This window comes from Anticarsia gemmatalis, chromosome 21, assembly GCF_050436995.1.
Source record: "Anticarsia gemmatalis isolate Benzon Research Colony breed Stoneville strain chromosome 21, ilAntGemm2 primary, whole genome shotgun sequence".
Classification (NCBI taxonomy): Eukaryota; Metazoa; Arthropoda; class Insecta; order Lepidoptera; family Erebidae; genus Anticarsia; species Anticarsia gemmatalis.
Genome location: NC_134765.1, coordinates 5,885,269 through 5,897,752, shown reverse-complemented (window position 1 = coordinate 5,897,752; position 12,484 = coordinate 5,885,269). Strand labels below are relative to the sequence as shown.

The following is a 12,484-nucleotide window of genomic DNA, read 5'->3' as shown; positions in this document are numbered from 1 at the left end:
TACGGTCGAATACTGCAATAATCCACAATTTTAAGTATTACTAGCTCTTTAATATCATGCTGTTTTTGTCACTTTAAGGAGTATTGTGGCGACAGAAATACTTTTAGCATAACAAATTTGAATGATGTTTTTGCATTCAACTGTAATATGCATAAATTATTTCCTTCTAAGTTATGATCGTAAACGGTTCGCCATAGATGGCAGGCTGTCGGGGCTTGTCAGCGGGGGTGCAGGGCGGCGCGGGGGGTGCGGGGGAGGGAAGGTTCTAATTGCTTCGCCATGACTAGCGGCACCTCTTAACTCACTACTGTCGTTACCCGGATTGGCGTGTTTACTTCGCAACGGTACAGCCAGTATTCTACAAGAAATGTGAGGATGAAGTCGTCATACATGATTTATTTGTCTAAAATTTTATTAAGAAGGTATATTTAATTCAGATTTTGAAAGCCATACAATTTTATCTTATTCGATCCTGCATTGCCTTCATTAAATAATTAGATTCATGTTCAAATAATAATTATAATTAAGAGTGATTATTTGACTTAAAATTGTGCACCAATTTTGTATAGTTTTATACAATTTGAATTTGTGTAGCGCAGACGAAGCTATTATGAACTTTCTAGTAGGTAAAGTTTGGAACGTCTAATTGGCGGGACTTGTCTTCCAACGTTTCAGTCGAAGTACTCCGGCTATGTACTGATAGTGGATACTGCTTCAAGCTTTTAAGTATTGCTCCTGGCTTACTCGAGAGCAATGACACTGTGCTACAAAAATGTAGCTAGTTCGTAGACGTGCGTAGCAGCGCAGCGCTACGACAGTTTTATAATGTTATTAAATCATTAGCTTTGCTACGTTTTACGCTCATACCATTACAAAGTATTGATTTTATGAAGTGTGAATTTAATTTTTCAAATAATAGAGCAATTATTATAAGTGAATATCCATTTTTCATATCAATATAATGTTGCAAGACAAATTAACTAAAATCTTAAATGGCGATAACTAAAACATTCATTACACCACCACTTATTTCAATTTCAACGAAAGACGAATAGCCGCTAAACATCTAAATGAACGCGCTAAAGCTTTTAATGTCGCGTTGAAAACTAAAAGGTCTTTTCACAGTAACAAGAACGTATAGAGGGATTTTAGAACGGGTAGTATTGTAATAAAAACAAATAGTAAGGCACTCCATAGTGGGCCACTTATGCCGACCAAATAAACGGGGCAAACGTGTAGAGAATCGGTTTACTTTTCAATCTGCGCTCGGAGCCGGGCCTTGGAAACTGTATACACTGTATACGGTATTGAAAATTGACCGTACGGCCATTACAAGTTTTCCCGTGTTACCATTTAGAAATAGGCGTTTATTTTACGTAGAAATACAGTTTTGTTACGTGTTTATTTTATGATTACGGTATTATTATTTGAAATTACATAATAAATGGAATATGATAGGATAGAAGTGAGGAAAAAGAACTCGATAATTATTATTTGAGACTCTTTCAATAATGTGTTGAAGTGGACGGATTGTGATCTCATAGTAATTGACTTCTTTCGAGACCCATATGATAATGGGTCTTCTGTAAGTGCCTTCTATACTAGCAAATAGCTTCAGTTAAAGGAAAAATCTCCGAGGTTATTTTATTTAATGTCTCAGCGAAACCAAACGTTTTTATTACAATCTGTACACAAGAGATTTAAGAAATTCATATCATATTTGATATTATAGCAGGGCATCGCACTGAAAAAGTTTACAGCTGTGTTATTTCTTGAAATGCAAGCAATATTTATTATTAAAAAGCGAATGCATATTGTATTCAAGCTTTATTGTGTTCAATATACTTAAACAAATATCTGACGAGGGGTGGTACAATGAGAAAATTATATTTTCAATGTGCCGTACTAAGACAAAGCGCGAGTACATTCTCATTGTCACTGAATATCCGCCCAAGTGTCGCCGACGATCTTGATATTCCATTGTGAGAGAAAAATACTCAGAAAATTTCATTTGTAGAGTCGAGGACTTATAAATATTCATAAGTGAGAGAACGCGGCGGTTGCACTCTACTGCACCGCGCATTAGTTCGCCTCCTGCCTTCCTATGCACTAAATTCTCACTCAACCTGATTTATATGCTCTTTTGAACGAGTGTGTTGATATTTTCACCCTTAGTTTAAACTTTACATTAATTTAAATTTCAAAATATAATCTCAGTGGGTTTGAAAAATGTCTATTTAAGGTCTCTAAGTAAGGCTATAAAGCATTTCTGTAGGCCTCTCCGTGGCTTGAATGTCCTGAGTAAAATTAATAAAAAGTTAAAAGAGAAAATTTATTATAAAAGTTTCTGCATAAAGCTTCAGTGTAATTAGTCGCAGAAGATTGTCGCTATAGATATGTAGTGAATAAAAATTAATTTTGTGTAAAGATAAAGTTTTATGAATGCATGAAGTTCTCTGCTTGTTATACGACTAGAATAAAATATTTTCAGGCCGCAGTTTTATTAAAAACCGTTCTTCCCTGTGGTTCGTTTCAGCGTATTGTTCGGAATGTAGGCTGTTGTAAAAAAATCCATAATATAAAAACTACAAGCAATACTAAGGCGCGTTCTACACTATTACTGGACAATACTAAAATCTAGGTTATATTTTATTCGCATAAAAGCCTATTTTTTAGATTGGTTTGCAAAGTGCACGTAGTTTGATAGAATTTTATTCCCTAGATAATTTAAACTAAGCAGCAATTAAATAGACAGATAGCAACATTTTTACGATTTAGTAAGCTGACTATGCCCTATACACTGAATATTATTATTGCAACACAACTGACTGTAAGCTATATTTCTATTTACGCACTCAAGTCACGCGTTGACCTTTAATTTCCTACTTTCAAATTCTTGAAAGAGTTGCGCGCGTGTACCCGAACCTAACCTAACTTGGCTGTAGTTAATATTCACAGGGAGTTTGAGCGCTCGATCTTACGAGTATACGTCTATACGACCTTCGTCATCGAGCCGCCGACGTGATACCATTCTCGTCCCATGACGTCGATACACCCCACCTCGGTACAATATTATGTGTACAGTATTTTCGCTTTCCACAGCCGAGCGAGGCGATTTTCCTTTTCAAGTAGCCTGTTATTAAAAGTAAACAATGCAAATAAGCTTTCTGTTATTTCAGCTAGGTATATTTTAACTTCGTGTTTTAAGCATGAAAAATAAAAAGTCGTAAGGCTAAAAAGTCAGATTACTTTAATTACAGGGCAATGATTGATTTTAATCCAAAATATACCTACCCATCTCTGTTGTAGACAAATTAGTTTAGCAAATAATTTTTGATATGAGAAACCCTTCTCATTCTGAAGAAGGGTCGGACCCGTTGCAGAGGGATACAAAATAGTTTATTATTAGTTACGAATTTAGGAATTGAATCCGGATCCGTAAAACAATAACAACAAGAGATAAGTAGGTACTTAGATATATTAGTAATTTTCTTTTTGAAACATTTAATTGACTGACAACAGCAATGTGTTGGAGGTTTTGTCGGCTGTATAAAGAAGGATAATTAATTAAACTGTCGCACTACTAAAGGTCATGAATGTCTATTACGCATTGTTATATCCGAAATTAGTTAATAAGTTTTGCTGTGCAAGCAATACATAATTATTATAAAAGCGTCACCGCCACGCGGCCAGTAGTCAGTTGTTGTTAGCAGTTAGCATCACTCAGTAATTCCATTAACATCTCCCGGGTGCAACGGTTTGAGTTCGTGTAGTAGTGTAATTTTGGGTCTCTTAATAAATATATTTCGGGTTTTAATAAATAGTTTTTTTTTAAAAACTCGCTAAGGACTTCGCGCAAAACATTTGGTGTCAGAAGTGGGATGCTGTTGGCTTTCTGGACCCGTGTTCAGACCACAGCATTCGGACAGTTCTTAGTGAGTGTGTACTAGCAGCGCAAGGTCGACGGTAAGCCTCCGCTCTTGCAGCGTGAGCCCGCATCACGTCAGATCGACGATAAGTCTTCGCCCCACGCAGCGTGAGCCCGCATCAGACACGCAAGTACACCCCTTAGCCGACTGTCAGCCTCCGCTTTGTAGCGTGAGCCAGCGCTAGCCCGTCAACCAAATTCTAGTCTTGACCTTGACTAGACTGCAGCCGACCTTCAGCCTCCGCTAGTAAGCGTGAGCCGGCGCCGCAGCAATCGAGACCTTGAACCTTGACCTGAATTACCTACGTCTTCAATCTGAAATTTTTATACTCAAATTCTACTGAGCCTATAAAACCCTCTGGGTGTAGAGCAGCTCCGTGTTGTCAACGTCTTCAACTGTTGCCAGTTCCCATGATGCAGCTAACTCACCTGATCCTCTTCGCCTTCATCTGGAACACGAAATCATCATCAACGTAAGTCTTAACTTTCTGTGTTGTGTGTGCAGTGAAATTTTGTGATAAAAGTATTCGAAATAATTTGTGCATCGTTCTGCAACCCTGAAAAGAAAATCTTATTATAAGACTTTATTTTAAATTAGCCGTGTAACAACAAATAATCTGTATATCTAAATCTTATAATCTAACTATTATATTAGAAATCAATTTATATCTACTAAATCTCAAGGTTATCTAAACATATAAGTACCTATTAATTATTATTGTTGATTATCAATGACGGATTCCGAACTTTCAGTAAAATCTGAAAAGGAAAATAAAAATCCTACAAAAATGTCCAATGCTATAACTCTTAATTTCCTTACCAAATTTATTAAACCATATGATGGTAAAAGGGAAACGCTCCCCGCTTTTCTTACAAACTGTGACAATGCCATTTCACTTGCCTCCGTTGAACAACAAACTATCTTATGTAAATTTATTATTTCCCAATTGGAAGGTAAGGCACAAGTAGCATGTTCTTTAAAAACTTTTAGTAAGTGGTCAGAACTCAAGGATTTCTTAAAACAGAACTTTAGTGAGAAGAAACATTCATCACATCTTTTGTCCGACTTACAAAATTGCAAACAAAACTTGCCGTCGGAGACAGTCACGCAATTTTCCTTGAGAATAGAATCATGTCTTACGCGGTTGTTAGCAGATGTGCATTTCTCATGTGATAAAAAGGACGAATTAGTCGGTAGAGTCGCCGGTATTGAAGATTTAGCACTCAATACCTTCCTTATGGGTCTAAATCCGAGTTTTTCGCATATAGTTCGATGTCGTAACCCTAAAACGCTAAACGAGGCGGTCACACATGCTATTGAAGAAGAAAAATTATTTAACGCTACCAAACTCTCTTCTAAATCACCGAAGACATGTTCGACGTGTAACAAACAAGGTCACTTGTCTTCAGAATGCTATCGAAATAAGAACAAAAATGTAAAATCTTATAATACAAATTTTTCTAATTCAAATCTTTCAAATCAAAATCGTTTTCCCATGCAAATTCAATCGTCACAAATTCCTAATAATTTCCCACGTAAAAGTTGCGCATATTGCAAAAGACCCGGTCATTTGATAACCGAGTGTCGCAAGCGGCAGTACAATAATCAACACCGTAATAATACTCATGCACAGAGTAGTGATGTACATAGAGGCAACGCAAATGTAAATTTTTGCCATACGAATGATACGGCCATGAACCATTCAAGCGTTAATGAAACATTAATTCCCGAACCTTTAAACTAAATCGGATTCCGAATGCGTGTCGATCGGAATCCATAGGATTCAAAAATGACACAATTATTTCTAAATCTTATACTAAATCGTATGATAATCCTAAATCTTATACAAAATCATATGATAATCCTAAATCTTTTACTAAATCGTATGATAATCCTAAATCTTATACTAAATCGTATGATAATCCTAAATCTTATACAAAATCATATGATAATCCTAAATCTTTTACTAAATCGTATGATAATCCTAAATCTTATACTAAATCGTATGATAATCCTAAATCTTATACAAAATCATATGATAATCCTAAATCTTTTACTAAATCATATGATAATCCTAAATCTTATACTAAATCGAATGATAATCCTAAATCTTATACAAAATCATATGGTAATCCTAAATCTTTTACTAAATCGTATGATAATCCTCAATCTTATACTAAATCGTATGATAATCCTAAATCTTATACTACATCTTATGATTATCTTAAATCCTATACTAAATCTTACGATAATTCTAAATCTTATGATAATACTAAATCTTATGATAAATCTAAATCTTATAATAACTCTCTTAAGTACTACACAAACGACTTACCTTGTAAGGAAAATGATGATAATTCAGCAGGCAAACTTACCTCTTTTCCGTCGGATGATTTGTCCCAGTCCTTAAAATGTCCCAAATCTCATCAAAATAATATACCAGTTTACGAAACGAGTTCGTTTAATAAAAAGGTAACACTTCCGCATGTTTTCTTACTAACTAAGCATACTAACCGGTCACTCGTTCTACTAATCGACACCGGATCTAGCGTTTCTTTAGTAAAAGAAGAAAGTCTTTATCAAAAACCTAATCTATCTCCAGAAATAGTGAGACTTAAAGGAATCAATGATAGCGGTACATATTGCCAAACATTAGGTACTTTTCAAATGCAATTCTATTTATCTTCAGACGTGTTTTCTTATAAGTTTCATGTTGTTAATAATGTTCATCTTGAATATGATGGCATAATCGGTACTGATTGTCTAGGTTATCTTAAAGCTGTCATAGATTATGATAAGCAATGTTTAATAATGCAAAATCATACTTTACCTTTACGTTTCAAACTGCCAATTTATAAAATCCCTGCTCGTTCCGAAGCTGTAATCGAATGTGGAGTGTCAAACAGTGCAGATGAGTTACCTCTTCTTAAAGAAGCCTTAGTTCTTGATCATAAAATATCTGAAGGAGTATATGTCGCGAATTGTGTTGTCACCTTAAAGCCAAATCGTAGAGTAAATGTTTCAATTCTAAATACAACTGAATCTGAAATTGAAGTTAATAATTATTCCGTTAATCTCACACCTGTGGATAATAGCCTCACAGAGTGTCTGCCAATTTCAAATATCGAAACTGTAAATAAAACTTCTCTTTCTCTTACTGATAGACAAAATCTAGTTCTAAATCAAATACGAACCTCTCACTTAAATCCTGAAGAAAAAGCAGCTTTGTTAGACTGTTGTTCTCAATTCACAGATATTTTCCACCTCGAAGGTGAACCCCTCACCTATACAAGCACTATCGATCATTCTATAAATACGGGAAATGCCGCTCCAATTCACGTAAAATCTTACCGCTTCCCGGAATGCCACAAGGAAGAAGTGGACAATCAAATAACTAAAATGCTGAAACAAAATATCATACGCCCCTCTCAATCACCATGGAGTGCCCCTGTATGGGTGGTCCCAAAGAAGGCAGATGCCTCAGGTAAACGTAAATGGCGTATCGTCATAGATTATCGTCGTCTTAACGATGTCACGGTGTCCGAAATTTATCCTATACCTCTGATAACAGATATTCTTGACCAATTAGGCCATTCTAAATATTTTACAACCTTAGACCTTGTAAGTGGATTTCACCAAATTTTATTAAATCCTGCTGACGCAGCAAAAACAGGATTCACAATTGTTGGCACAAACGAAACATCTGGTCACTATGAGTTCAACAGAATGCCTTTTGGGCTTAAAAATGCCCCTAGCACCTTTCAGCGTCTTATGAATACAGTACTATCTGGTCTTCAAGGATTACACTGTTACGTCTACTTAGATGATTGCATTTTGTACTCTCCAGATCTTCCTAGTCACCTCGATAAGCTAAAATTAGTCCTTGAAAGATTTCGGCAACATAATTTAAAACTACAACCAGACAAGTGCGAGTTCTTACGCCGAGAAGTGACTTATCTCGGTCACGTAATCACTGATAAAGGTGTCTCACCTAACCCCGACAAAATAAAAGCCATCGAAGGTCTTCCATCTCCCAAAAACGCCAAGGATATAAAATCATTTCTAGGCTTAGTCGGATACTACCGCAGATTTATCGAAAACTTTTCAAAGATTACTAAACCTCTTACTTCTCTTTTAAAGAAGGACGTTAATTTCCATTGGACGCAAGAACAAGAACTTGCTTTCCAAACGTTAAAAAATAAACTAATCTCAGCACCTTTGTTACAATATCCTGATTATTCAAAGCCATTCATTCTTACCACTGACGCATCTAATTATGCCATTGGAGCCATTCTTTCCCAAGGTGAAATCGGCAAGGATAAACCGATAGCCTATGCGTCAAGGACCTTGAACAAAGCAGAAGGAAACTATTCCACAACGGAAAAAGAACTTTTAGCTATTCTTTTCGGTGTGAAAACGTTCCGCCCCTATTTATATGGCTACCAATTCAAAATCGTTACGGATCACAGACCTTTAGTTTGGTTGTTCAATGTCAAAGATCCAGGTAGTCGTCTTATACGATGGCGACTCAAACTAGAGGAATATAATTACGAAATCGTCTATAAACAAGGTAGACTAAATTCTAATGTCGATACTTTATCTAGATATCCCGTAAACGCCTTAACTTCTAACTCAAATTTAAATAAATCAACTTATGAACAATACTTCAAAAAGCAATTTTTAAAAACCGCATCAAACAACGATACTGTCATAGAAGAGCATAGTCAATCCCTTCATTTAGCCAAACAAAAATGTATAGCATGCCCGATGTCTCTGGACCTTGATTACTCTATGCCACATTGTGAGCAGTTGTTATCACTCGTAGAAAATGCTGACGAGTTACGCGCTCGTGAACGTGAACTTGAAACCGTTCACACTGTAGATTCTAATAATAGAACGCTTTATTTTCTTTATACTAAAATACATCATTACGACGAAACAAGTTATAAAATAATATATAAATTACTTATGGAATTACGGAACAAAATTATTTCTAACGAAAATTATGAAAAAGAATTAGCTATATCCGATTTTTCAGAGCCTTTTACAAAATTAGTGTATGTTAAAATTTATAATATGATATCGTATATTTTCCATGGCACTCAAATTAAAGTGCATATCTATAGAAATAAAATCATATATCCTACTCCCGCTGAGGTCCCGAATATTTTAAAAGAAAATCATGGTACCACTATTGCTGGTCACCCAGGCGTAAAAAGGATGTACAATAGGATAAAAGCATCCTATTACTGGAAATCTATGCGTTCAGATATTGAACGATTTGTAAAAGATTGTAGGCTATGTCAAATAAACAAACCTATGCGCTCTTCAAACAAAGCACCGATGGTCATTACCTCCTCCAGTACCAAACCGTTTGAGAGATTAGCTCTCGACATTGTCGGTACTCTGCCCGAAGCTGGCCTTCAAAAATTCAGGTATATACTAACGCTTCAGGACGATTTGACCAAGTTTTCTTCCGCTTATCCTATGATAACATGTTCGACTGACGAAGTAGCACGAAATCTAATTCATTTCTTTTCTCTATTCGGTTTTCCAAAAATGATTCTTACTGATCAGGGTACCTGTTTTACCTCCGATCTCTTCAAACAATTAACAGAAATTCTTAAAATTAAAAATCTATTTTCAACCCCGTATCACCCTCAAACTAATGGCGCTCTAGAAAGGAGTCACGCCACTCTCAAGGAGTATCTAAAGTCGTTCGTAAACGAAAATCACGACGACTGGCATTGCTATTTAGCGACTGCCATCTTGTCCTATAATACAACGCCTCATTGTACAACAGAATATACTCCCTTTGAGTTATTATTTGGCCACAAACCTTCCATACCCAGTAGTTTATATGAATCAAATGATAGCACTACCTATCACGACTATATTCGCGCCTTACAATACAGGATGCGTTTTGCTCGCGAAAGGGCCTTAGAAAATATAACTAAAAGTAAAGAAGCATCAAAGAAATATTATGATACAAATTCCTCATCTAAAACTTACAAAGTCGGCGATATGGTCTATTTAAAACATCATCATAGGTTAAGGAAAGCCTTATCTCCAATTTGGAAAGGTCCCTATAAAATAGTAAAAATTCATGGTAAAAACAATGTTTCTTTAAGCATAAATAGAAAACATGTCAAATATCATGTTAACGAAATTAAACCAGCGTGATTTGCCATTGTTACAGATTGGTTTTGGCTGACCCCATCGAATATATCTCTCATAGTCCGGGTATATACTTTGACCCGACATCAATTGCATATTTTTACAACGACTTCTGGAATGTGATTACTCACGTCGAAGTCGCCCCTATCAAACCTTATTTAGATAAAATCCAAAAATCTATTTTAAGTGTATCTGCTTTCTGTGAAAAAGCAAAGAATTTAGCTATAATTTCGTTAGATTGTAAAAATGCGATTGACCCTTTAGAAATATTAATTAATGCTAATTTTCTTAAGTATAACTCTTTATCTCACCTTATCTCCGAAAGATTCAATGATCGTTCTAAAAGGTCACTCGAATTAGGTGGCGAAATATTAAAGTTCTTTTTCGGTACTCTAGACGCAGATGACGCTAGAAAATACGATGAAGCTATTACATCTTGTCAAGAAAATGAAAATCAAATATTTTCCCTCATGAAGGACAACATACACGTCGTTCAGTCCACCATCAATAACTTTAATATTTCCATACACAAATTAAATGAAAATGAAATTAAATTAGATAAGCAAATACAAAAACTTAATTACATATTTACTGAAAATCATAAAACAAATACTAATTTAATGAATATTGAGAAAATTAATTCCCTATTTAATGTCTTAGAAGGATCATTATTGTCAATCTCTAATATTCTTGATACAATTTTAAATTCTATTTTATTTGCAAAGGCAAATATTTTACATCCCTATGTCCTATCTCCTACAAAATTATATAACGAACTTTCAAATAGTAAACAATTTAAATCGAATGTTGAATTTCCTGTAACGTTATCTTTACAAAATATACATAATATTATAGATCTGTCACAATTAATTGCGTATTATTATAATAATAAGATTATGTTTGTAATCCAAATTCCTCTGATTAACCCTATGAGGTTCAATGTGTACAAAAACCTACCGTTACCTACTCCTCAAGAAGGTAATAACTTTTTAACATATGTATTGATTCACCCATCTAAACTCTATATAGCAATAACTGATGATAGATTAAATTACGCAATGTTAGATGATATAACTAGTTGTAAGAGTGTCAATACAAATTATATGATATGTCCTTTACCTTCTATTTTGTCAACGATCAATAATCCTTCCTGTGAGTCAAAACTGTTAACGGAAGTAACCTTGTCACTTCCTGATATTTGTCACAATAAGCTTATTTATGGTAACATTAATATTTGGCAAAAACTAAATAATGGAAAATACATATTTGTCCAATCCAAACCTAATAAGTTAACATTAAAATGTAATCATAATATTAAAGATTATTCTCTGCAAGGCACTGGCCTGTTATCTTTGGAAAATGATTGTATTGCGTATTTCCAAACCTTGCAATTCTATCCATCACATACTTATAAAAGAATTTTACCGAGTCAATTGTCAATCAATTATGACATAACAGAAGATGATTGTTGCAAATTTAATATACTAAATGACAGTTTACACGAAATTTCTCCTATTTCATTGACAAACATAGATTTAGAATCATTTAAATTAGCTTCGCATAAATTAGACAGTTTAGAAAATCAGATAAATAATGTAAAGAATCAATCTCACATTATTAAATATGGTCATTACTATTCAACATTAACTTATGTAATAGTTGGTATAATTGTCATTTACTCACTATATAAATTATATAAAAAATGTTTTGCTAAATGCATTAACCCATCCTGTTGTATACAGATATATAACCATTGTTATAATGATAGTAAAAGTAGTAATGAAACTTCAATAAATCACTCTATGGAATTAACTAATGTATCCGAAAACTCTGAAGGATTTGACAGAAGGTCAATTCAAAGCTTACCTGAAATTGAAATAAATAAAATGAATAAGAATGTAAAATTTAGACCTTTTGAAAAATCTAATCGCAACCTAAGCATTTATTAGGTAATTACTTATAATTACTATCTCTAATCTATATTCTAGAAGTAAAATTTACTTTTCCATTTTGTTTCATGATTTATCTTAAGTTTTATTATATAAAGTGATCTTTTATATATATCACTATGATTTTAATATAAAACTAATGTTTTCTATTTCTTAGTAATAACTAAAATGTTTATATGATTGTAAAACTCAAGCTCTTGCACGCTGTTTAGTTTTTAAAACTTCGCGTTCTTCTTATTTAAGATGAAGCTCCGTTTTCAAGGGGGGACGTGTTATATCCGAAATTAGTTAATAAGTTTTGCTGTGCAAGCAATACATAATTATTATAAAAGCGTCACCGCCACGCGGCCAGTAGTCAGTTGTTGTTAGCAGTTAGCATCACTCAGTAATTCCATTAACATCTCCCGGGTGCAACGGTTTGAGTTCGTG

The 12,484-nt window shown here is 34.3% G+C and overlaps 1 long non-coding RNA gene across 2 annotated transcripts; it reads right to left on the bottom strand.

Annotated features, from left to right (window-relative positions):
* Positions 1–4,259: 4,259 nt before the first annotated feature.
* LOC142982278 (uncharacterized) lies at positions 4,260–7,161 on the bottom strand. 2 transcript variants are annotated; one of them, XR_012959977.1, is made up of 3 exons: positions 7,124–7,161; positions 6,760–6,972; positions 4,260–4,377 (listed from the first exon to the last, which is right to left on the bottom strand). It is a non-coding gene; the product is annotated as an uncharacterized LOC142982278 (long non-coding RNA). The 2 variants fall into 2 exon arrangements; XR_012959976.1 differs by lacking the exon at positions 4,260–4,377 and adding an exon at positions 6,149–6,334.
* Between the last annotated feature and the right edge of the window lie 5,323 nt (positions 7,162–12,484).